The 27,140-nt window shown below is 36.3% G+C and overlaps 1 protein-coding gene across 6 annotated transcripts in view; it reads right to left on the reverse strand.

Annotated features, from left to right (window-relative positions):
• The window catches only part of LOC110829088 (Dpr-interacting protein beta), a 281,343-nt gene that overhangs the window by 210,534 nt on the left and 43,669 nt on the right, over window positions 1-27,140 (reverse strand). For 2 of the 6 annotated variants that reach the window (XM_087344208.1, XM_022062438.2), the window contains exons 1-2: window positions 15,071-15,224; window positions 7,349-7,407 (exon numbers count right to left, since the gene is read on the reverse strand). The exons of 1 other annotated variant lie outside the window; for it this stretch is intronic. The gene's annotated coding sequence lies outside the window, so the exon portion shown is untranslated. Of the gene's footprint in view, window positions 1-7,348; window positions 7,408-15,070; window positions 15,225-27,140 lie in introns of those variants that run through there. 3 more of the 6 variants (XM_087344207.1, XM_022062435.2, XM_022062440.2) reach the window with 2 other exon arrangements.

Raw genomic sequence — 27,140 nt, forward strand, 5'->3', positions numbered from 1 at the left:
GACAACACGAGGTTTTCGGTATTGAGAATTTTAATGAAAACTGTGTCCATATATTCAAATTAATCATAAATTCGTACAATAACAATAATAATAATAAACTTTTCTCATGAAGATATATTGTTCTGAGTTTTAGTGCTGTGTAGACGTATAAGTAATGCCAAAGTTTCGAAGAACATACCTCCGCCATCATCAGGGCTTAAGTCTATATGGCGTCAAAACCCAAAAGATAATTATCATCGTTCTCAAATCTCATTTTATATGAAGATATAAGAGCTTTCCTGCGTAAATTATTTACTTTTCCTTCTATATCAACTCTGACTACAATGTATTCTTAATTATATGACAACAGTTATCTTCACATTCCTAAATCCCTTCTTCAGGTGGTAGAACTCTACCGTCACGAAAAACAATGTTCAGGGCAAAACAATGCAGATCGACCACCACAGTCGACCCCAATGACCCTATTGTATATTTAACAGACTGATATATTCCCCACTGTTCAACCATGGACTGAATTATTAACGTGTATAAAACGGGCGAGGTCATTGCGTATCATTCCATGGATTCCTTTCATGGGTTGAAATTAGATCAATGTGCATCTATGGGAAATATAGATATTAATAAAATATTTTACATAGATAGCGAAAGCCTCATGTTAATTTCCATGTTTTGATCAATCTTTTGGGTCCATCTCGCACTAAAAGTCAAATTTAAATATTTAAAACTGAAATAAAGCTTACTAATAAATTTTTAAAAAAAACATATAGAATGTCCTAGATTTTCTAACTGACAGCAGACTAAAATAAGATGGATTTTATATATTAATGAAAGAGATCAAAAACCGTAAAAAAAAATCCTGTGGCATAATTTTTAATCTAAATGTCACATATTATGACGGGTCTTATTATCATCCCAAACATATATTAACTAAAGACCATTAATAGTCCACATAAATCAAATCCGAAAAGGTCACCAGAGCAAATACATTTTTCCTTTTTCCCAAGCTGTCAATGCCATAAAATGAATGCTCAATAAAACTCAGAGTACAGAAATTACTAAGAAAAATCTCCTAAAACGACAGTTCAAATCGTCGAGAAACTTCTACCAGATTACATGGCGCGACATCACGAAGAGACGGTCATTTCCACGTATTTGTAATCTTGACACTAGATGGAGGTGGTAAGCTTCATACTCCATCTGCCTTATCCCTACTGAAAAATTCGACCGTAACCATTGAAAAGATGGTGGGTGGACCCCGGAGCTGGTCAGCATGTGGTGGTAACGAAGAAAAATAACCCGACCGAAGCCAATCAGTTCATTGACTTAGCTAAAAGTCACGTTTCGAAAGTCATATTACGCAATCCGAGCGGCCGTGTTTACAGTTGCCATCTTCAACAGAGATTATCATGGTCGAGGTGTGTATGGGTCAAATAGCCTCCAGACAACTACAGCTGTCCTATCCTCACGTTCAAACCCTCTTCCCACCTCATACACCCCCTCACTAGTACCGTCTTCGGCCAAAATGAGAAAATCTTGCCAAACACACAGACCTTATACGAGGTTTGGTACCACAAGGCATTAGCTGGGAAGCTAACGTCGAGGGCAGAGCGTCTTAGCAGCCGGTGTCCTCTCTGAGGCAATAAAACTTCCTCTAACGCCACACGCCAGTACTGCCAACACAAAAACTTCATCCACAAACCTTCCCTACTTTTTGCTTCTTGTTACAGTTCAGCTTTGTTGTCTTATTTTTCAACCACTTCGTCCCACGTTTTTGTTGAGCAAATGACCGGTTCTCCACAGATGGTGGTTGAACTGTACTACGATGGCGCGTCGGTAATATAGTAACTTATAACTCGCTGTTTCACCGCAATCACAAAGCTGGATGCAACTTCGTTCTCTGCTCTCAAAGCACATAGAACTTTCTCCTCGTCACGTCTTCATGAAGACCGTTTTCATTTTAAACGGAAACTCTCCTAGCATGACGACAGCTTCCAGCATCTGGGGGTCCTCTGTTTTTATCTCGGTCAAGATACCAAATATTCTAACGCGTTTCGTGATCTTCCTCAGTTCCTGAACTCAATTTTCGGCGACGACGTTATAAATAAATCAATATCTTACCATTCCTAAATCATGGTTTATAATCATCGTTATTTACATCGACACTAAATAACAAAAGCGGTTTCAATGTCATTAAATGACTTTAATTCTTCTGGGTTTAAGTACTGGGCAGGTCACCTCCGTGCCGAATGAGGGACGAACGAGGAGGAAGATAGAAACGTAGTAGGAGTCTGGTAAAAAAAACACATTTGCTCCTTTCCGATTCTTCGACCACTTTTCATGGGACTGCATTACGACGACACGCGTCAGTGATGGCTACCACCAGCACAAACAGGTTTAAAAATGTAATTCATAGTAGTGAGAGGCAGATCATTAATAGTACACTCAACCGACGTTTTCTGGGACTAAGCAGCTGGTAAATAGCGTAACCATTAAAAGTGAGGATAACATTAAGATAAGAGTGGCTTTAAAATATACCTATAAATTAAATAAATAAAAACAATACCTCGTCACCAAGTTACCACCCTCAGTTAGACCCACTCTACTCACAACACAGGATGGAGATTTGCCGTTCACTTTTCAAATTTTATAATAGTTCCTCTGCGTTATGTGTTAATGAAACCTTTACAACGTTTCCCATTTAGCAGAAGAGAGATGAATCTTCAGCAACGAAATGAGAAAGAAGTAATTCTGTATTATCTCCCTTATATTTACGAAAAGACTAAAGGAATTATCCCACTCCGTAAATGCGATTAATTTAGAATGTAGTCTAGTCACCAACATAACATGACACTACGACGATGTCTGTCTCTTCCACTTTTCCCCTTCGTTTGTATGTATACGGCACGTAGGCTGTATAGAATTTCTAACACACTAAAAATGAGCTGCTTCAACTGTGTTATCTTTTTAATTTTATTCCAACCCCACGTTCCCTTTAGGTAACACACATTTTCGTAGCAGTTTATAATGACATGATAGTTTGCCATCCCTTTAACACCGTTCAACAAGGGACTTGCTGATTAAAACAAACAGTCGCTTTGAAAGGGTTTTGCGAGAAAAGAAATGACCAGCTGTTAGGCTTCCAGGCATCGACTTCCAGTAAACCCACACAAGTTTCCCTTGGCTCTTTTCCATGAGATGAGCATCCAGTGCTGGAAACAACGTCAGGGGAGGAAAAAAATACACGTAAGGCTGAAGGGGATGGGGTGGGAAAATAAGTGTGAGAAAATTTGTCATTCCTCGAGTCTTGGGTGTAGCGAGGGCGGACCCTAGAGACAGTGGCATGCTTTTGGAACTCCGTGCCCACATATTTTAGATCCGTGATGAGAGAGTGTAAAGGTGTTTGGGACCGAAGCGTGTAAAAACTAGAACGAGATAGAAAGGGCTGAGCCCCCCGGGGGGAAGGGGGGCTTCCCCCCAGCGAAAAATAATGTGTTTTAATAAAAACGCGGCTTATACAACTTCTGATTTATGGAGTTTTAACGGGTTATTATTATTACTATTGAACGTGAGTTATCCATACTGTGGGACTCGTACGCAAGGGGCAAATAGGGACAACGGTGATGCTTTCTGGCAATGGAATGAGATGAATCTCTAGCGGGAGAACGCCGTGATTCGGTGTCTTTCGAAAACAATGATTACGTTTAGTGTCCCGCGTTGTTTTTGCGATTCAAGCGGGTAACCTAACCTAAAAGCATGTTTTGGGAGATAGTAGTTTGGAATCCAGACTATGTCACCGGCTATTCTAGCATAGATTTTATTTATTTTTCTCAGTCTCTCTTAACACACAGAATATTCAAATAGGCCACAACCGCATCAATTTTTAAATACCCGCCAATATGATTAATATTACATTTTATTCAACGCTATAAAGGCTAACTTGAATTAAAACAACGTCTTGAATTTATTCTGTTTAGAAGTGCGTCGAGAGTAAAGTAATTATGAGAACACAAGTAGCATGAAATAAATTCCAGGAACTGAATTTGTTTGACTTATCGCATTTCAACTGAAATTATCATACGTGGCTTATGTGCTGAATTCGTACGATATTTAGTCGAAATAGTATGAACTGATGTATACATATATTCAGCACGACAATGATCTACAACAAAGTTTCTCTTTTCTGTGCTAGTTTCCAGTTCTGAAATTCATCCATGGTAGTCTGTGGTGTTCAAAGAGAATATCCTTATACTAAGCAAAGTGTGTGAAATGTCTGCACATTTCTGGGATGTAAGATAAAATTAATATTTTACAACACCATAATTGATACGATGTGCACTCAAACAATTAAAGTTCTTAAATTAGCTGTAGGAAGTGTGTGATATTCCTTTAGGAGGCTTTTAAAAACGCGTATTATTATGAATTTATAAATGTCGCAGAGCAATATAAAAATATAAAAAATTTCTACTCTTTAAATAATTCTACAAAACAAATCCTAGAAAAACAGACACAATAATGTTTTTATTTCAAAAGTACCAACAGAATTTCCTTCATTGTTAAATGACAAACTCCTGAAACTGTAAAATAAGCATCTGTGTTTATGGCTCAAAATCAATCTACTCACTACATTATCACGTTTCACACTGTTTCTCGCACGAACCCCGCACAAAACATTACTTTATCATGAACAAACATATGTCGAGTTACACACTCGTAATTGTCAACAAATCGATATAATTCGACGGCAATTGTATTACACCAAACACGAGAAGACTGCTGATAATTGCTGTCCGTTATAGCATTCCTACCACTGCTTCGTAATCCCATTCACAGTAAAACAGAACTAAAAACGAGAAAAATATTACTTTTACAGTTGCCGTGTTGTTCTAATTATTATGGAATATGACTCTTTTCAATATGAAATATTAGGATGCATTATATACTCTCTGATACAGCTTTAGGGCTCGTTCCGACTCTGAAATATGTTTCACTATATCATCATCAACATGCACGGCTCAAACCATGAAGCGTAAGCCCTGATACCCACTGAAAAACATTAACGCCAATGCGAAATGAATCTCGTACGTTGGGTGACGTCAGCAGCTATCAAATGTCCAAACACCTGTTCGCCGTGTTATACAACAGTAAAGGATATCTTGCCAGCATCTGTGAAGACAGACAACTCGTTAAAATGTAATTAAGTAAGATTTTAAGTTCTCAGGGTGACGAGTTGTCTGCTGGGACGATGAGCCGAATATTCTGATAGATATTTACTGACGTTTCTGCCTCTATCACAGAGGCAATGCCCTAATAATGGAGGCAGCAAGCACCTTTAAAACGTCGGTAAACTTCTCCAATGACATCCAAAGAATGCGATTAAATATATTAATCGATTAAATTTGTTTACTTTTGACAATCCTGTATTACTTATGAAAGTGATAATCGCTCTTTGGAATCTCAACGGACGTACGAAACATTTGTACTAACACGTGAATGCATATATATAACCACGCAGTTCAAACACGTTTGTTTCCTGCAGAATAATTTATTGTTTATTCGCCTACCAGTAGCATTGCTTAAATTCCTTTGCATACATTTGATCATATTTAATTAGCACAAAAACATTCATTTAGTACTATAATGAAATCATAATTACAATTTTGAAACTGTAAACAATGATAAACTCGTGTGAACGTTATAATGCCCAGTAGTTTACTTTAAATTATTAAATTTCTGGGTAAATCAATGGATGACACAACAAATAAAATTGCGTTTAGAATACAAACAGTAAAAAATGCAATCATCTGGATAATTCTAACAACAATATAATACGATATTAATACTCGTTTTATTTCAGATTACAATGAGGTTTTATCTCGTGTTAATTTTAATCGCTAACAGCGTTAAGACTCCAGCAACTAATTATGTAAATTTAAACGGTTTTAGGGTACAAAGAATAAAAGACTCTAACACACAACGTTTAACATTTATAATGTAAAATCACACCGACTGAATAATTTACCGTGCAATTGGACAGCAAGCACAGAGGTAGTCTACGCAATGTAGACCTCTCCAAAGCTCCGGCCATTTTCTGTTCGTTCCCTAAATATCCATTTTATGGACGACTGTGTAAGCCTCTGAGAGCCTTCGTGTCTTCGGTAACAGAAAGAAAAAGACGTTTCCGGAAATCAAATCGTTGATATCCCGTATGAAAATAGTTACTTAGGGCTACACTCATTCATAACACGCAATGAACTGTGTGCCTTAGCATTATATTAGATAGAATAAACAAATCAAAATAGAAACAGCTAAAGCTTGAATTAACTGGCAAAAAATTCACAAATCATTTCGTGGACCTGGTTACAAGTGGTCTTGCGTCGGATGAGGTCGCCAGTACGACCACACAGTTACGTACCATAAATTCCTCCTAGTCTTAAGACTTCATGAACAACGTATTTCACATATTTGTTCTGTCATAAAGCAATCAAAAATAGTTTCGCAATAAGTGACCAATTTGAGATAACCACTTTAAACGAGCAATGGAGAACTTACTTCCTACGTTATTTGCACTTAAGAAAAGAATTTCCCCTCATTCCTACTCAGCAAAATAACCGACTTCCTGTGGGATCTTGGGTAAATTTATGACGTCTATTAAATTAGCAATGGTAATAGCATGCAGTCTACAGTTTTCGAGAAGAGGCAGGAATTACGTCTAACACATTCATTCTCACATTTCGTTTCAAGTTCGTTATGCTGATACTAACCTCAATTTCAACACAACTGTAATTTTGCTACGTCTCGAAGAGACACATAATGTACCAGATGAAATATATCTCGTAGTTCGGGCAAGCAAAAATTGAACCGGGACGCCCTGACGAAAGCAGCAGAAAATATTAACACTTGGAAAAGAAATGGCCTTATGAATTTGAGTGAAGTTCCGTCACTACTGAAGTAGTTTTCATGATGAAGAAAACGGGCAAATTTGTATTCCTTTTTTTAATTTAGATACTTGAGCCGGTATTTTAAAATTCTTCTCTGGTTTAAAGACAAATACCAAAGGATAATTTATCTTGTGTATCGAAACATTAAGGTTGAAATTATTACATTGGCACTCCACTTTGAAATACGATTTTATAAACATAAAATTATTTAATTAAAATAAAGCAGATAAAAATAAATATAATCACATTTACGACATTTAATTCTGAAGTTATTTAACGATGATATTTCGAGTACAACATACATAACCCGTCTATTTAGTTGGTAAAATAGTAAGGAATTGCAGAGGTGTGGTCGTGTTTGAATATACTAGGGAAAATTACGAAAAACCTCATGTTAAATTGTCACTTACAGTTTCAAACCGGGCACTTCTCTAACCCAATGTTGTTACTGCAGCACTGTGGGTACGTTCTAAAACAAGCAAAAAATCGTTGGACTTTTAAAACTATGTCTGGGAATATCGAAAGAACATGCTAAATAAAGGCTGTGAGTGAATTTATGAACTTCGTATGATTCTCATTATGAAGTGATATTATTTCTCTAAACAACATCAACCAGTTGATCCTTTACTTTAACAGAAGCAGAGGTCTAAACACATGGATAACGACCCTATAAGAGGAGCATTTGAACACAATCCATGAAAATCTCGACGCAATGTTTCTGTTCAACTTGGAACTGAGAAGACAGAAGCTACAAAGTTTTTACTCAATTTATAAGGGAAATCAAACTTATAACTTAATTTTCAAGCATCAATCTAAGTTACGGCTTTCGGTAGCCAAAGATCTTCAGCAGTTATCTGATTTTGCATTACCATCTGCGTCCAAAATTCTTCGATTTATAACAAGTTTAGGTGTAAACATGTAGGTATAAAAACATGGCCAAGAATAAAACACTCCAAACAGTAACACAATTTCATGGATACTAAGCGACAACAAATTTGATACCAAGTTTAATTCATGAAAGAATGTAAAATGTGTTATATGAAACATAACAACTCTTTCAATTGCAGGGCTTATACGGTGTAGAATGACACACACATTCATAATTTGGGTAGTTAAATATTCTGTAAAAATCTGTAGCTTGAGTGAGATTTGAGGTTCTCACGGAGGTGAAAATCATGAAACAGTAGCCAGTTTCAAGAAATACCAGAATGTTTCCAAAATTTGTCATTATGGCTTAATCATTCTTATGTGTACGTATTCGAATTTGAAGAAACCTTCTTATGTTAATATATTTCCATGATAACGTGTATATTCTATTACTGAAAAGTCAGAAACAGGTAACTATGAAGAACGAGAAATACATTGCACGTCTGTTCCATTTTAACAAAAGGAAATAAATTTATACTAGGACTAATCTTTGTGATGAATTATGTCCTGTGCCGTGTGAAACATAAAACGATTACCAAAGGATTCAATAGGCTATAACTTACGAATTTTTTTAACAAAATAATTGCATGTCTACTCAAGATTTGCTTCGAAATATGTTTAAAATAAAAATTTCCTTACTAAAAATGTATTTTAATTGTCACAAGCCATTGAGCAGAACATCTCGAATTTCTCATCCCGAGAAATTGGAACAAGTATTGAGGATTATCATTCTTCTTCACATGACTACTTACAACGACCGAGAAAAGACGACATAAAACAGGAATACAGTCATTCAATTCAGGTAATGTATTAGACGAGATCACAGAGAAATGGGACAGGATGAACGCCATCTCTTTCTTATTGATGTATCGTAGTTCTATTTCGACTCAGAACAGGCGAAATGTTCTACGCCTCACCGATGACCCAGCGAGCTGCATAGTGTAACGATATATCGAATCTGACCTAAGTAATATTCACGCACAAAGCAGTGAAGATGAAACCCAGAAATTTATGGGCCCAATTCAAATAGAATCACTCGCAGAATATGCATAAAGTTTCGCTGTCACATGCACGTTCGCAACTTTGCGAAATAGGCCGAACATAGAATACAGACGCCATGCTGAAACTCTTGGCTAAAGATACGAATGGACTTTTTTTTTTACCGATATCTTACAAGATATGAAATAAAAGAGAGAAGTGGAGTTTTTTCTTATTTACTTCGATCCAAACAAAGTTACAATTTTTAACAAGATACGAAGTACTTGTTCCATTTCATAAAATTAAATTAATTTTAAAACTAATCTGAAGCCGTTAGAATTAATTAATTCATGAATCCCAAATTCCCACATTAGATCAGTCTTGTTCATTTGCGTCTACATTCTTTTAAAACAATAATTCTCAATTATTTTAATGTGAAAAGGATGCAAGTTAAAATCGTGCAAATATTACAATGCTGATTCTCTGATAACAGAATACATTAATGCCAAATGACCACAATCTCGGAATACTTCCATCAACCAAATAATTATCTTGAGATAAATTTAAAATCTTCCAAGTGACCCCCTTCAAAGGGTTTCCCAATTAAAATTATAAAATAATTTATTTCTTTTCATCTTTCGGGCCCATAAATTCATCCTTGATTTAACTGCAAAAAAAAAAAAAAAGCAGCGAAACAAGATATTGTAACAGGTAAGAACGTGACACAAATGTTTGGATTCGCTACTACACAATCTTTTAAGTCTCTTTCTCTCTCTATCTCTCTCTCTACTCCAATTACCCCTCCCCCCACTTTTCTGTCTAATTTATTTGTTTTCAAAACGGTAAATGTCAATAGCATTAACAGATCTCTGATAATAAAATGTGATACTCGTTTGTTTTTAAAACCGTCCCCAACTCCAAAGCTTAAATCCTATACACGCTGCTATTCAGGAGTGCATGAAGATGTAACAAAGAACGGTCTTCCTCGAGAGACCCAGGTGTGTATTCGGCTTTAGTGTAACCTCCTTCCATCCTGAGACCACACAAAATTTCTAACTTAACATGCAACTGTTACTTCAGTTTTGGAAACCCGTCGTTGAAATGCTACCACTGGGTAAATTTACAAACAGAGGGCCAATTACTCATGGCTATTTTGTTCGTTATGTCATTCTGTGGCGATTCAAGTGGTTAGGACCCCTACTTCGTAATCGGGGAATCCTGGGTTCAAACGTCGGCCCAGAGACCGACTATCCGAACCGCACAGTCAGTAGTTTAGTCTAGAACTAGTGAAGAGGTACCCGGTTTGAGTCTCAATCTGTACACCGATTATCCTAGCTTTCTTGTTTTCCTCAGTTTCTCCAGGTAAATGCCAAGATAAATAACTGAACATGAGAATTTTTTCTCCAAGTATTTTCCGTTCCACCGTCTCTAACTCTGACACTACATAAACTGTGCAGTTGATATAGAAAACTGTATAACTCACAAGCAAAACCTTATGACGAAAAGGTTGCAACACTTCAATAAAAAAAACAGTTTTAAAGGTAATAAAATGAAAACATAAAATCTGAAATTAAACGCGGATGTTTGGCAGTAGGAGGTTAAAGGCCAAAACAGCAAGATCACAAACGTAAATTTAGTTTCTAGGTTGAATCTTCGGGAAGGGAATTATAGACTCAGACGTCCTTTAAAATATGAGTGACGAAATTAAAAATATATTTCAACAAAATATAATTAAAAATTAAACATTCGAAATAAATCTATCGCTATTTATTGTAATAATACAGTTTACTTGTGAACGAATGTAACAAAAATAACTTTAAAATATATTTTTAACAACAAATATTTACGAAAGAAGATTTAGAGATAAATCTATCAATATTTATTTTAATAGGACAATTCACTTGTGAATAAATATAACAAAAAAAAATTGTGTTAATTTGTGTTTTAGTCTTCTGAAGCATACAATTCATATGCTTTAATACGTAAAATTCAGTCTGTACCGCAAAATAAAAAAAAAGGAAACTCACTATTAAAATCATAAACTGGTTAACGTCGTTTAAATAAATATGAATAATCACTGTTTATTCTAAGACTCATAGGAAACCCATACATACAATCTGTGGGCAAAATACAGAGTTAATGATTGTTAAAGTAGATGGTACATATAGTTACCAGTAGACTTGTAAGTGTTAAAACATCCACCAATATTATACGTTAAGCACGCTGCAGTTTATGTACTTTAAAATTCAATTCAATGAGATTTAATCGAATCAGAAGAGCCTTGCTGCTCTATCTATGACGTCTTTCTTTCATTCTTGCTGTTTTAATTAACGTGAGTGTACAGTAGTGAACGTTCCCTCCGTAGGTCTATTCACCGCGACACTGTTCTTGGGTCTTAGTTGGAGTGAATACTCACAGGGTTAGCATTCAAAGGGGATCTCTGGTCCAACACATTCAACAGTAACAATTCGCCTTCAACGCCCAGGTGGAACTCGAGCCTGGATTAAATTTCCTTCATCACTTCCATACACGAGTACACACACATTCACATTTTGTGGACCAAATTTTGCTATAAAATTAATACAATCGGTTGTCAGAGAAAAAAAAAGATTAGATGAAACTGTAATCGACAATTAATAAAAGTTTGTGATGTCTTAGTATCTAAGGGAACGACTTAAATTTATGACAAGTTGCCTGAGACAAATTAATGTCTAATTATTTAATTTAGAAACTTATAATCTTCCATTAAACTGTTTATTGTTATTGTTTGTTTGTAATGTTATAGTATCTCTATGTAACTAGACCTCTAACGTGCCCATTGACCAGAACCCAAATGACACATGAGTGGATAGGAAGCATCGGTGAAATGATACTGAAAAACACTCTCTTTTCCCATACATATCACTCATGGATTTCCCCGGGCACAAAACCAGTCCCTCCGTGAAAGACTAACAACCTAATCTCATAAATTATCGCTAATTTCGTGTTCTGATAAATTATCTTTCGACTCAACGTGTTACAAAAACCGGAATAAAAGATCTGGGTTCGATTCTAGACAGGGACAGAACCATTTCTCTCTGCCTTAACGTTCAGTCTACCCTAACCTTTTATCCAAATACGTACCACGAGATAAATTCCCAACGGACACATTACAAAGCCGACTACTGTCCTTAATTAATTTCGATGCCTAAAATTCACATAGATTTACCTCCACGACCTTGTATCCTTCTATGATGTGGTACTTGGACACTAGAGCTATTGTAACCATACCTTTGTATGTTATGCCGATGTCAAGTTATATGCCTAGTGCTTAGTACTGTCACGATATCAAATATGGGTCTTCACTTATTATTTTGTTGCTTTGGTATACGTAGTAATATTACAGAGGACTAACGAACTGAAATAATAAATTTATTGGTATGAATTTCACGTATGTATGTATTTTCCTTCGAGATTAACATTAAAAATTATAGATATGTAATTGTTGATATTTATAGCCGATGTATTAAAATATAAAACAACAGAGAAATGCTAAAAAGTGTGTTGAAGGAAAAGGATGATTTTTGTATTCCTAACCAGATTTTAATTACTGCGATAAGCAAGTATCCTATTTTGTAAAGTAGAAAACGAAAAGAGAGTTTGAATGCGTTTCTTTCGCACGTAAAATTGTTACAACATATTGCTTTTTCGCTCACACATTTCTGTTCCCCATATGCATGCATGTTCCAGTATATTCGTTGATACTTCTTCCGGAGTAAAGGAAATGCAATCCATAATCATATTCATCTTACAAGTATCGATACACTGTCAAACATTACTTTCTTTCATGGCATGGCATGTCATGGAAATTTAGAAACATTTGGGAAAGTTCTCAGACTTACCCATGTTCGCATTTGACTATGACACTCAAAATATCTTGAACCAATCAAACAAAATAGACATCTATATTGCTTTGGGAAACTACAGCGTATTTACTTTCAATTAAAAACCTTCCATTTGACTATGTCACATCAACTGATTCTTTTTCATGGCCTTTGGCCTTCTCACAAATAATGTATTCAGACATTTGGCACACTCCTTGGACGACTTATCAACATGTCGCAAGGCCTCCACCTATAAAGGACAGCACAACACAGAAAGACGTGGACAAACATCCATGCCGTGAGAGGGATACGAACCCACGTCCCAGTGACCACGCGACCGCTGTGACCGGTGCTTCAACCGATAAAACCTCCCAAAATCAAAACCGAAAAACAAGACTATTCTTAAACGAGAAGAACAAAAGATAAAATAAGTAATAATATAGAAAAGGAAGTATCTTAGCTCCCATATAAGGCACATGGGTCCATTTTATGAATTATTAACGGCTTAGCACTGTGTCATTTACGTTATAAGAAATTCGAATTGCATCGCTCGTCAGACATAGTTAATAAACGCGTATGATTAACCATCCGTATCAATAAAAATTATTAACACGTAAATGTACACGTAAAACTTGTAAAATAACAAACTTTAAATGAATACATTCACAGTAATATGATAAAAATATCGTGCACTGACTTCCGAAATCGTGTTTCGTTACCTTAATTTTATCACTTTTGTATCACAAAGAAGGAACATTTGACTGTTGGTATGTTCACGATTTATGTGTGGCGTAGCGTCACTGTGCAGACAGCCGCCAGGGAATTACAGCGGTCGGTGAGCGAATCAGGCAACATGCAACTTCTTTGCAGCAACTCGTACCCGTTTCAATTAACTTTTATCACACGTGCAATTAATTGGCTTTGCGAGCCGTCTTTACCCTGCCCTGCCCTCACTACTCTCCATACGACCCTATTTGATTAGACTTCCAAAATGGTCAAATATCCTATGACGAGTTCATCAGAAATAAAATCTGGGATAAATTAATGCTTCGATGTAATGCCAGGTTTGAATGTTATGTATCTTTCTTTTGTCAAGTACTTCGTAATAAGCTATTCCTACAATCAAGAAGTTCTAAAATATATCAGCTTAATGAAACAGACATGTCCATACTTAGAATGAAAAATATAAATCAAGATTTAAGTTTCATACTACGATAAATCACACTGCTTCCCCATTACAATAAGTCAGCTAACCATGCCTGTAAAGACGACCCCTGATTATTCTAAAAAACAATCGAAACGCGTAAGCCTAAAGCGATACATATCGTAAAATAAAATATCGACTTTATCGAGAAATAAAAGAGTCATCTACGATAAAATAGGATAAAAGACTGAGATCAGAACCTTTAATATAGTCCCAACATGTTAACAAGTCACCAGAATATTATTTAGCTTCTTCAGTATCACGATTTCGATAATAAAGTGTTAATCTGCGTTGTACAAACATTTGTTTCATCCATGTTTCCTTGCAAAATGTCTACGTAATTCCATGGAAGAGAGTTCCCTTTCAAAAGCTAACTAGCAAAATTTCTCGTCCAAGTTCCATTACTGAGTTTACAACAGCCTGAAGTTAGTCTTTGCCCTGAGCCAGATGCATCCAATCTAATCACACCCTACCTCTTGTTATTATCCCAGGATCTACCTCTAGGTCTTCCAAATGATCTCGTTTCTTCAAGTTCTCAGAATACGATTATGAAGGTATTACAGTTTAAAATAAACATAAACATACATAACAATTAAATTAACAATAATGAAACAAAAACATGTTAGGCGTAGAAAGATAGTGACATCATTACTGTTTGTCTGACCCTACATTACCAAGTGACCAACTTCCACTTTCTATTTTATTTAACTTCATAAGAAGTACACGCAGGGATAAATAAACGTATCTTTCGTCAACATTCTGATACTGAATCTCCTTCATTAAATAACAAAGTCTATACCGTTAATTAAATGATAAAAGAGGATAGAATTAGAAGAATATCACTGTTATTAATACCAAGTTCTTTAATAACTTCTTAGCTGTTTGAAAACGAAGTTCGGCTAAATATTATATAAGTATTCAGTCCGTACCGCGAAGAAAACACAACACTTCACCATTAAAAAGATCAAGTGGTTATTGCTGTTTAAGAATATAATCGCTGTTTATAGTGAGGACCATACGAAACCCACAAATAAAAATATTCAAAGTTACCGATTGTTTCCACATACAATCACTTGACTTAAGAGAAACACAATTTTGACAAAGAATCATCTTAATGATGAATACATACTTTTTATTTAATTACATCTTCAATGACTCACCTCGATTATGCTGATAAATTAAACTGTCACAAACACTGTCCCGTTCGAAAAGACGTTCGCAACTCAACATCACGCTGTGCGAAGCGAAAGACAGCTCGTCCTTGAAAGCACTCGCGAACAAACAGTAGTGACTACTGCCACACACTGTTCCCATGGCACACGCTGAAGCAAGCACAGAAAAGCGTACAACAACGAACGGCCCCGAGCTGACCCGAACGCAAAACAGACACACGATACTTGTCGTTTTGAATCCAAGGATCAAAAAGTACTTGAGTCGATTCTCGGACAGGCAGTAAAAAATAAAAGTCTTATGGTGGTCACAACACCACTGCGCATTGCTACTACGCCCCCATAAGAGGGCCCGGGAGTTGTGGGGGGTGGATTGGTGGGGTACAACACGGATATCTGTTGCGTCTAGACCCACGAGGTGGAAGTGATGTTCCCTTACGGCAGTCTGAACTGGAATGCAATTTCATCAAGTACAAACGCCAGGGCTCCCTCTTGTCCTTGTCTCTTGCTACTTTTTACCCTTCATGTATGCGTATCCTACAGCACGAGAACTTTTCTTCTCTCTAGCAGCTTAAATCTTTTCTCCTCCGTTACATTCTTCCCTAATTCCGGGATGGTTTCAGTCTTCAGAGCAAAAACTAACTTTATGGTCTTAGCTGAGGAGAGTGCACTGGAGCGATGTGTATCTCACAATTAAGCACTTGCTATGGCTTCAAACCTGTCGTAATGCTATTTTAAACGGACATCGTGTGTAAATATTTCTCATAATCAGTTGAACAGTTCGTAACAGTTGTTAGCGTACAGAATTGATTCATTTATCGTCGTATTAGCCTACGTACAGCCATTATCCTTTGCCTCTGTTTATAAAGCGTTGTTGCTTTATTATTGTTGTTACTTTTATGAACATTACGGAGCATCCATATATCTGACATATGATATTCATTTCATTTCATTTCATATGAAAGTTGAGAAGGTTATGAATTTTGTCTCGGAAAAGCGTTATTTGAGGTACTTTCAGAACATGAAATTTGATTCTGTGAAAGTAAATGTGTTCAGGAAGAGTGAGAAATGATTTCAAACTATTTGTTGACTCAAGATGCCTTTAACACAGACATGTAAAATTTCTTTGCTTTCCCGTATAAAGGCAAAGTTACCTCTTTGCCGTATAAAGCGGTACACCGTGAAGCCATAAGGGAGCGTAAATATATAGAATGTATCATTTAAGTCTCGAAAATTAATTAATGTAATTGTTCTTGTCGTATATCTGTTCGACTGAAGCTGATGGAAAAACGTCCTGAGGAAAACATTTGGACATACGAAAGAGAAATTTACAGTTAGCGCAGTGTAATAATGACGGTTTATAATACCGTATAGTCTTGTGAGTAAACAACGTTTTAGCCCTGAAGATGGATGCAGTATGTTTCTCCGAAACGTTAATATCTACCCACATGTCCACACAGCGTAACTACTGAGAAGACCAACATCACGGAAACTTCAGATCTCAAGTTGAATGATATTGGCGGCAGATAAAGGAAAATAATTACATAAAAATATGTATTCCCTCATTTTATGACTTGGATACTTTAAAGTTTTGAGAACAAACTATAAAGTTCTTGAATAAGTAATTTTCACCATTTTTGTGCAACGATCTGTTAGATTCAAAGCGTTCTCAACACCGTCAATCTTTGTTGTCTTCAAAATGAGAGTCCAGGTTTCACCTACGTATATTACGTCAACAGAAAGTCAACAAGTGTGACGTTTCGATCCGTGTTGCTTTCAGTTGTGTGAAATGTAAACTGTATCCATCAACCGAATATGAGTGATGCTATGGGACACGCATGATGGACGGTAAACCGTTAACAATACAGAGGCTACTCGGGGTTTCCTTCCTTCTGGCTTTCATGCCCAGAAAGCGTTTCGCCCGCACATACAAAAACAAAATTCTACTGACAGCTCCTCTTGGTAAAAAAAAAAACCACCGACGTTTCAAGATAACATAGTCCATGATTCTATACAGTAATAGAGCCACAGCTGTTCTATGTAAAATGTCTTATGTTTCTACGTAATTGAGTACGACGACATGAAGCCGTACAGTGGACGTCAAATAACAATCCAGAATTATTTACGTCGACACTAAACTGAGGAACACGAATCATGGCGGCTGAGTTTTGGACACTTCTGCGCATGTACTGTCACGTGTCCTCGTTAGCCAGTCAGATTCAGTCAGAAAATATTGTCGTGGTGATTAAGTGAAGACGGATGGATACACTTGACGCTTAGAGAAAAAATAAATAAAAAAATCTTTGGGGGGAAAACTGGCGTAAATGGGAAGATAATATTAGAATGGACCGGATACAACTGGATCATAAACGAGCCCAGGGTGGGATTTTGTAAACACAGACTGTTTTTATTAAAGACGGGGAGTTCTTCACCTGCTGAGTAAATATTAATTTCTGAATTAAAGGCCTAGACCATTTGTTGGTTAAGAACAACATTAATAATAATAATAGTAATCTGTTTGTTAAAAACTGAGCGCTGTTTGGATACGTATCGCTGTGTTCTGAAGCCCCGCTAAATTTCGAGCGTAGTCTACAGAGCGAAGTCAGAGAACTGTTAAGAGTCGTTCCACACAACAGCGAGTTATTTGTTCAAACGTAACGTTTCTACTTTGCTTCAGTGAGTGGACATTGACTGATGGCCGTTAGTTAGCGTTGTTGGAATGAAGCTTCAAATACGGCTTCTGTTTTGAGAAATAATAGCAAATAGGCTATTGAATATTGATTTATCGTGTTACGGCGTTTTACTGGGATGAACAGAAAACTCCGCCTATTGATTAGATTACAGGATGTTCAGCTGAATAATATTTGTGAACGTTAACAGAACCGAAAGAGGTAATCCATTATAATTCTGAATATGCTTGTTAGACGACAAAGATTGCAGAATTTTTACCGAGTTTAAAATAAACATTAAGGTACGCATGAAGAACATGAAACTATATTAGCCCTTTGAAACTAAATCACGTCTAAGAAATATTTAAGAATTCGGTCCGTACCGCGAAGAAAACACAACACTTCACCATTAAAAAGATCAACTGATTAACGCTGTTTAAGGAAATAATCTCTGTTTTCATACAAGACCACTAAATACGAAATTAACGGCTAGGGGTTAAGAACCGGTTAAAAATGAGATGACTGTTTTAGGATGGGGCAGCTCAGATTGTAAAGAAATACCAAGAATTTTATACAATCCCAAAGATTAATACTCGTCTCCCTAACGATCCAGAAGCATCCAATAGGTACACGTCCTTCTGGCCATATATTTCATCAATATTAATTTTAATATTATCCTCACACTTATGATTGGGTCTCCCAAGTAGTGGTCATTTCCAGGTTTTTTTTATAATATATATAAAACGCATAAAATCAATCTATGTGCTGATTTTACACAAGGCACGCAAAAAAATATTTTACAGCCCATATTTATGTAAGTAACCTACACATTATGCTTTACTCTTGATAATATCTGGTGATCTAACTTCAGAATCCTTGGTCTGGTACATTTTCGGCACACTGTTTATAATTCTAAATCCCCGACCTAGACGCACACAAGAACGCCTTAACAAGTTAACGAGAAATTCCAGCTCGTGTGGAAGCTGTTTTTACAGTGTCTCAGGTACAGATGAAACACTACGCAGTGTTTCCGTCAACCGGACAGCAACTGTCTGGTTCGCATCATTCATCTCTCCGTCCAGACAGCCTCGTGACGTGGAAAATGTACAGACGTAAACCTTGAGATTACGCAGAACATTCAGTAGGCACATAAATTTCTACCCAGGCAATACACAAATTTCAATGCAGGCTCTTAAACGTATAAGTTAAATGAAAAATGCACGTTAAATGTTGTTGGGAAAATCCCAAACGAAGATATCACTTGTGAAACGTAGAAATAATTAAGACGATAAAATACCAATGGTGTGCTTTGAAGATCCATTACCATAAATCATTCATTGTAACATCATACAGCAAATGACAGCGGTGTCCAACCCACGTCATAAATTCGTTCTTTCGCCATGTTAGTATTTCCGATTGTAGGGGATTAAAAACCATGTCTGAGGTAACCTCGAATGGCATAACTTCCATACCAAATTTTATCCATATCCGGCCAGTGTTTCTCGAGTAGAGTCACGCCTACAGAGAGGCATGGTTACCCTTAAGCAGTTTACCATCACATTGTCTGTTGTTATGAAAACCGAAAGTTCTATATACTATTATCTGACTATAAGCTGCTTCATAGTCCTGAAATAAATACTTTCACTTCGTCACCATGAAAGGTATATATATACACGTCACATAATTCTAATTTCATTTACAAAATCCCACCACTGTATCCTATCCTAACCAGTTCTTACCGATAAAGCATTTTTAGACCAATTTTAATATTATCCTCCCATTTCTGCCCAGGTCTAGAAAACTTCCTCTTGATAAGATGATGTCCAGTTAACAATGTTTACGGATTTAATTCCTGTACAAATTTTTAAAATATTTATCTCGGTTTACGTAGGTTTAAATTTATCCAGATGAAACGTTAAAATCAACTAAATTTCTCATAAGTCCAACATTTTCTGTATTAGTCTATAACAAAATTTTCAGGGTATGCAGTACGCCTCTACATAACCAGTCAGTGAATTATTCTCTTCCTAGTAAAGTCTTTAGATCTCGGTTTCAGAATTCCTAACACTTTATACATAAAGTAGAGCACTTAAAACACATGGGCTTACTTTAATATCACAAAACCCTCGCGAAGCTTTCATTTTACATTAACTTTGGACGTGCGTTACAGAAAGAAGGCTTTAATCACGTTCCACAGAAGGAAATTATTACGGTAACTTACCGGCGTCGGCCAGATCCACGATTATAATTAAAGAACTATCAAATCTTTTTCATAATCAAACATCTACGCTCGCGTCTCATAATTTTAAATTCTGTTATTAATATCAATTTCCTAAGTCTCTAAATACGTATTAATTCATTCAACCTACAACTAATAAATAACGTATTGTTTTCGCGGGTCAAAATATTACCAATCCTTCTTATGTTACACCTTACACTGTACAAACATTGAAGTATTATATTATGTTGTCATAACATACTATATCATGTTACATTATGTTGCATTATATTTTATAAATATTAGGCCTATACTAGCGAAAGTGTACGTTCTTCGTTTGGATTTTTCTTAAATAACACTGAAATAATTAAATTCTTTATTCATTAAGAAAATCTTATTAATACGCCTACATTCTCGTAAGTTCTACTTCAACACTTAACCATTAGAAAGATAAATTTGTTAATTCTGTCTAAAAAATAATCAGTGTGCACACTAATAATTTTACATGACCCATAAATACAAAAACTGCAAGGGTTATTGATTGTTAAGACAGGTGTGACGAAGAATTTCCACTGGTTTTTAAAGGGTTTAGCAAAAAGCCATTGCCTTCCCAAACACTTGTATAAACAAAAAATAAATAGTGCTTTAAAGAGGAAATGGGCTCAAATAACAATCAGACTACCGAAACATTCTTCTGTAAAGATGTCTTATTTCTCTCTACGAAATGCGGGACTCACCTGCAACTCCAGACACTCAATACGCAAGGGGCCTTCCAAAATGGCATACTAGAGATTTGCTAAGGAAAGCGGGAACAGCACAGATGTTTGAAAACCACACGGCACCTCTTCATCGTCAAAGCCGTAGTCTCATGTACCATCCAATCTATTCCACGAGTTGCCTGATATGAATACAAGAACCACATTTACAGTTCTCAGCTCTATCGTACCCATTCACCACCAACAAACCCCTTCCCGTCACGCACTCATGGATAAGTGTTGAAACACACGAACTGCGAAACAAAATGTGTAAAGACAACCAGGACGTTTCACTATAACCTCTGAAACGTCAATAATAACTATTCTTTTACTTACTTAAATATCACACAAGACTGTTTCTCTATAATCTCTGACTTTATCCTCAACCTATAGCTTCTTTTTTTGATAGTATATCTTAACCAAATCACGTAATCAATTCGCAATCTCATCCATAAAGTCTGTTTCTGCCTGGAATACGATAGGTAGTCTACTATTGATCAAATCTGACAATCCGAGAGCACCACATGTGAATTTGTACTCTGCAACACGCTTTACGTAGCAATTTTAAAGAAGAACAACTTACGAATTCGTCCGTATATTTCCTTGGGGTAGGTAACCTGCACAACTGAGGGTCACTGTTATGAAAAGAATCGGAGGTTACATTGTTTGAACACAATGGCCTCGCACGCAGTGAAACAATGAGTAAAAACGCAATTATGTCATGTCATCAAATCAAATTATTGCAATACTGACGTACAGAAATCCCCTGGGTATTACACTCTACTGTATTTTACATATGTTCTTCTTCTCTGGAGGATAAATGTGACACGTTGTTACCGTATCGATATTTATAGAGTATTCTATCAAGACACTGAAGTCTGACACGTAATCTGACTAGAGACACTGAGGAAAATCATAAAAGACACCAGTCAGAATAACCAGTAACCCTATAAATAAAGTCTTGGTCACCCCTGAATAGAAGTGTTGCCATTAAATCGCCTGTTACTAGTTAATTAAACAATTTGGTAATGCAACATTGTTATATTAAACTTTCCATCCAATTATTTTAAACAAAAGTCTTCAAATCACCAGAAATTATAATTTGAAATAAATTTAAATAATCCGTCATTAAGAACTGTAAATTTATTTATTTATTTAATGGAATTTTAATGTCGCTGTCTGTAGCTGGGATTATAAGGAATGATATGATGGTTAATAAATAATGAATTTGAGTAGCCTAGTGTAAGAAAAGTATTTCAGATTTTACCTGGAAGGACTTAAGAGAACCACTAATAATCACTCAGGATAAACCTTGCCCTAAACAACAGTAGAGTCAGACATCCGAAAATAGACGTCACACCTTTGTGAGCAGATACTCTGAACTCAGTATCGTTTTAAAATTGGATCACAGAGTCACTGTGTTAGGCCTGTGTCTTTTTTTTTTATTTTTTCTATTTTCTGGTGTCCCCCTTTGCAGTGAGAACGCTGTGACAACCACTGGGTAATTGATCAGTCGTGTACTAAGGCTTCTCTCTAATAAATTTATTGCTTGCCAGTATTGTAACAGGAACAAAGCAACATTTGAGAGACTTTCTACGTTGTATATAAGCGTACCCTTCGATTATTCATTCGTATTGTTTGACTTCGCGAGAATTAGATAGAACATAACAATTCTTAAGAGAAGATAAAATTATCATCTACCATCCGCGACAAAAATGAATACGCCTCAAGTGTAGGAGAGGGTACACAGATAATGATACTACGGGGCTAAAAAACATAGATCCCTTTCAAGGGCCTAACACCTTCCTGCGAACTTCCGAGGCTACTGAAATAATCCAAAGGATATTGAACACACGTAAAACAACCAAGAAAGCAAACAGTTTTCTCAATGTGCATGAGCAGAAACTCATTTCACGTAAACACAAAAATTAAATTAAATTACGATGATGGTTGTCTTCTGGGTTGTAGCGCCTTGTAATGTGGTAGAAGTTTACCAGGGTTTCAAAGGGCATTGCTGCCTATATCATCAGGGCGATGAGTGACTTCTACCAGACTAAACGACGCTGTAATCCTTAAGACAGCCAACTTCGTACTCACGGCCGTGAAAACCTCAAATCCTACTCCATAAAATACATTTAATGTATTAACGCCTTCTGATAAATGATGCAATAGCACAGCTCTGGTACATTCACATTGACCTGAAGTGGTTTGTTTATTTATGTATTTGCATGTTACATGGTAAATTAATTTTAACCCTTAGAGCTCAACAGACACAATGTACCACTCGCTTCAACTGTCAGTAATTTTGCATTTTGTATGATTCTCAATGTAAAAAGGGATTAGTTCATTAAACAGCGTTGACCAGTTGACCTTTTTAGTGGTCAAATGTTGTGTTTTCTTTACGCTACGGAATGAATTAAATATTATTCAGGTGAGTATCGGCTGCTTCAAATGATCAATAAATTTACAATATCACGATGTTTTCGTAGTATTTGAAACCGCTGTTACGCAGACCTGCACCTATTTTCTACTTACTAGACGAAACAGTTGAGGTAAGATTTTAAAAAATATTGTGCAGACGGTAAGAAAATAAAATGTTTCAAAACTAATTTGTTAGTGCATCTGTAATATTCTATATTTGCAATCGACCACTATCGTGGCTGTCTTGACGTTTTTGTGGTCCCTTTACGCAAATTCTGCACGTTCACATCGTTACACCTCCCCATTCATACAGCCGTACAGTCAAAACAGCAAGAAAATAAAAACAAATTTTTATAACCATATAAAAGTACAGAAATAAACACCAAACATTAAAATATTTTAACATTAATACATTTATTATTGTAATTAAATCTAACACGTTAAATTTACCATACTGAAACTACGTGGAAACACATTTAAAATTTACATCCACAACGCAGATACGAGCTGCTGCAAATTACATGCGATTTATGCCATTTTTTTAACACAACTCTCTTAATCCATTGCTGTAAATAATCAGACTGTGTATGAAGTTTTTTCCTGCACCGCCTTTCAGTTCAACCTTCCCCCACAAGCTGTCCGCCACATAATTCAAGGTCTACCTGCCTCACTGTGGGCTGTAAAGTGTATAACTTCCAGCATCAAAATGTCCAAATTTTTCCTGATATTCGAGTTAGTAACGGTCTGCGTATGGATGAATTGTTCAGACTGACATGTTATACCACTAATCCAAGCAGTACTTCGCTCACAGCGCAGCAAAATTAAATAAAAGTATAAAAATAAAGCCTAGTAATGTTGAAAAAGGTTTTAAAAGCCATCAGAGGCACTACAGTTGTGAATACACGGTAGTAACATCGTACAAGTGAGCATATTAAACATGAAAAAGCAACAGTTCTGGTTTATTATTAAAAAACTATTGTATTCTCTTTTAGCAAACACAAATATATATATATATTTATTTATTTATAATCAATTTAACGAAGCTTTCAGACTAGTGAGTATGGCGAATAAGGTTTTTAAAAGGTATTATCCCAGAATTTTCCTGGAGGGACTGAGTAAAACCATCAAACTAAAAACCTCATCAGGATAGCGGTCTCAAGGGCCGAGATTTGAACCCAGGACCTCCCGAATACAACTCAAGAGTGATAATTACTCGAATTCGACGTTCGGCAATAAATACACTGGGCACTCGCATAAGAAATATCGTGGCGAAGTGTTCAGCACGCCTGCTTTGTATAGGGGAGGTCCCGTTTCAAATCACGGCCCGCAGATTGTTTATTCTGGCTGAGGTTTAAGTTACTTGTAATCAGTCCATCCTTTAAATACCGGGATGGATACTTAAATCAGGCTAGGACCGGCTCCTTCCACACACTTTCCAATTCACTATTCATTTATCACAGCACAAGCCACTAGATAGAAGTGATCTGCTTCACGCTTCGACTGCTTTATGGCAGTCGTCGTAGGCAGTTCGTGATAGCAAAGGGAATATTTCCTATTTCTGTCTAACACTGACCCACAGTTGTCCAAAATGAATGAATTGTATTCAATTTTATTTATCACCTAATTAAAATTTCTGGTTTTAGTTTTATCTATAAAAATAAACACTAATAACAGGCCATACATCGAAATCAATTATTTTTTTTCGTTTTACATAACGATTTAAACAATTAAAGTACTTAACTTTAAATCACAGTGGTAAAATATATGTACCACATACTTTAATATTTAGTAATTACGTCCATAGAATATATTTATGGGTTTCGTATTATTCTCAGAACAAACAACGATTAACCAACCCTGTAATGGGACGCGTTATGTTTTCTTTACGGTAGGAACTGAATTATTGAACATTCTTTAGAACTTCGTGCTTGAAAGTCTTAAGAGATTATGACCTTCAGCCTACTCTCATTCAAGATTAATTTTGAAACTGTTACTTTTAAACATTCTATAGGACTCTTGAATGGGGATCTAACCAATTCAAGGCATTTACTTACAAAGGCCAACAGTACAAAGAATTACACCCATAATTCTACCAGGATTTGAATCTGTAATCCCAGATTTCGACCAATCCGAGTCCAAAGATATCTAGTAAGTTACATATTAACCAAACAGCAATGTCTAGTGTGCAATAAATTAATTTCCTCGTCGACAGTCTGTATAAATGAAACACAACACTTTCAATATAAGTTCTATCTCAGTAGACCGATGTAAACCGAATTCTGCGTGAAGACTCTTAATTGGATTTGTAATGTGTGTAGATGTCAATGCAACATCTGAAAACAATTGAAACTTAAGCCACTGCCTGACAGTGTGTAGGCGAGTGGTTCATGTAACCTTCTACACACTACATTCTACCTGCGCTTATTCATTCAAAAAGAATGATTCTAACACGAAATTTACAACCCTTTGCCTCTCATGTAGGAGACTTTGTATCTGATAATCCTTGTTTATATGCACGACAGGAATTCAAAAAGTAAGAATAATATTGGGATATTTTCTTTGCAATATTGGTAACACTGCTGAGAAATGGTCATATAGGTCGAGGTCCGACGAGGATTTGCTGCGAGTGAATGTAGCGGTATTACCAACTATACAAGTAAAATATCCCAATATTGATCTTGCTTTTTGAATCTCATAGTAATTTAGGATAAAGACTATCAAACACATTCGCCCTCGCCAGAAAACGTTATTACTCCAAAAACGTGTAAAAAAGCGACAGTTTCATCGGTCACATACCGATTAGAGTTGCAGAATCCAGCCACTGATTTAAGCCTTTGTTCGTTTCACGAGCTTTGATTCGCAAGGCATCACAGATATAAAGGACGCACAAAATTACAAATCGAAACCATAAATCAACAAATTTTGTGTAGGCTGTTATTAATTTCGCAGGAACAAAATAGTATGACATATAACGTGATAGTTATAACCCATGTTAAGCGTGTCCGATTTATATCGGGAAATAGGCAAGTACGACTAATCGTTGGGGACCACAGTGAAGTGTCGCGCTGAGCTTCTTGTAGCAAGAGGATTGCAAACTACAGAGATAGTTTAGACAAACAACCGGTGGCTAATTTTTCCCTTAAAAAATTCCATTAAAGTGTGTAAAAAAACAAGCCTTTGGCAAAGCAAATTGTCGAAATAAATCTCCTGACCCACAACACGTATAACTAGCAACGGATAAATGGGTTACAAGGCAGGACATCTGAACACAAAAATATTCCGGGTCTCGACAATATTTCAAGTGGAAAAAACTGCTAAACGGAAGGTAGGCGAGAAAACGTACACATCTCTGAAAATGGTCAACAGACTCTATTGATCGGCTAAGAAATGGTTCGCCTGGAAATTATACGCGAATCCTGTCAATACAATTGGACCTGCACACACGGGGGGACCGTATCTTTGTCTTCTATTTGAACCTCCACGATATCACTTACAAACTAAGGTTTTCTTAAATCTTTCCAATCAAATGCCGGTATATAACGTTCAGATAGGTCACGACCCCACTTCCAAAACACCTTTTCTACTAAGACTTGACCATCAGATTATCATCTGTTTTGATTCTATTACCATTACAGTTCAGACAGCGTCATCGAATAATCTTTAACCAATAATGAATTTAATATGAAGGACTTAGATTCTCTCAGCGTGATCATGTCAATGTTTTTCTTCTGAGTTATAACGCAGTTTGGATTTTCCAGCAGATACCAGTGTTTCGGAGGAACATAATTTATCCGTCTTCGAGGCTGAATACGGAGTCACTATGTCCCTCTGAATTGATAGCATATACTGCAAGTCCACAGGACTTTATAATACACGATACCAGCATCGGCACAGGACAAAGTTCTATAAAATAACAACAAAATTAGAACAATTAAAAGCAAGGTCTTGATATTTTGTGCGGTGACAGACAAAGGTCGTACGTTGTTGCCTTTGCAGCC

The sequence above is a fragment of the Zootermopsis nevadensis genome, unplaced genomic scaffold (assembly GCF_977971745.1).
Source record: "Zootermopsis nevadensis isolate Lab colony 2312 unplaced genomic scaffold, Znev_1.0 Znev_ptg000007l, whole genome shotgun sequence".
In the NCBI taxonomy this organism is placed as follows: domain Eukaryota; kingdom Metazoa; phylum Arthropoda; class Insecta; order Blattodea; family Termopsidae; genus Zootermopsis; species Zootermopsis nevadensis.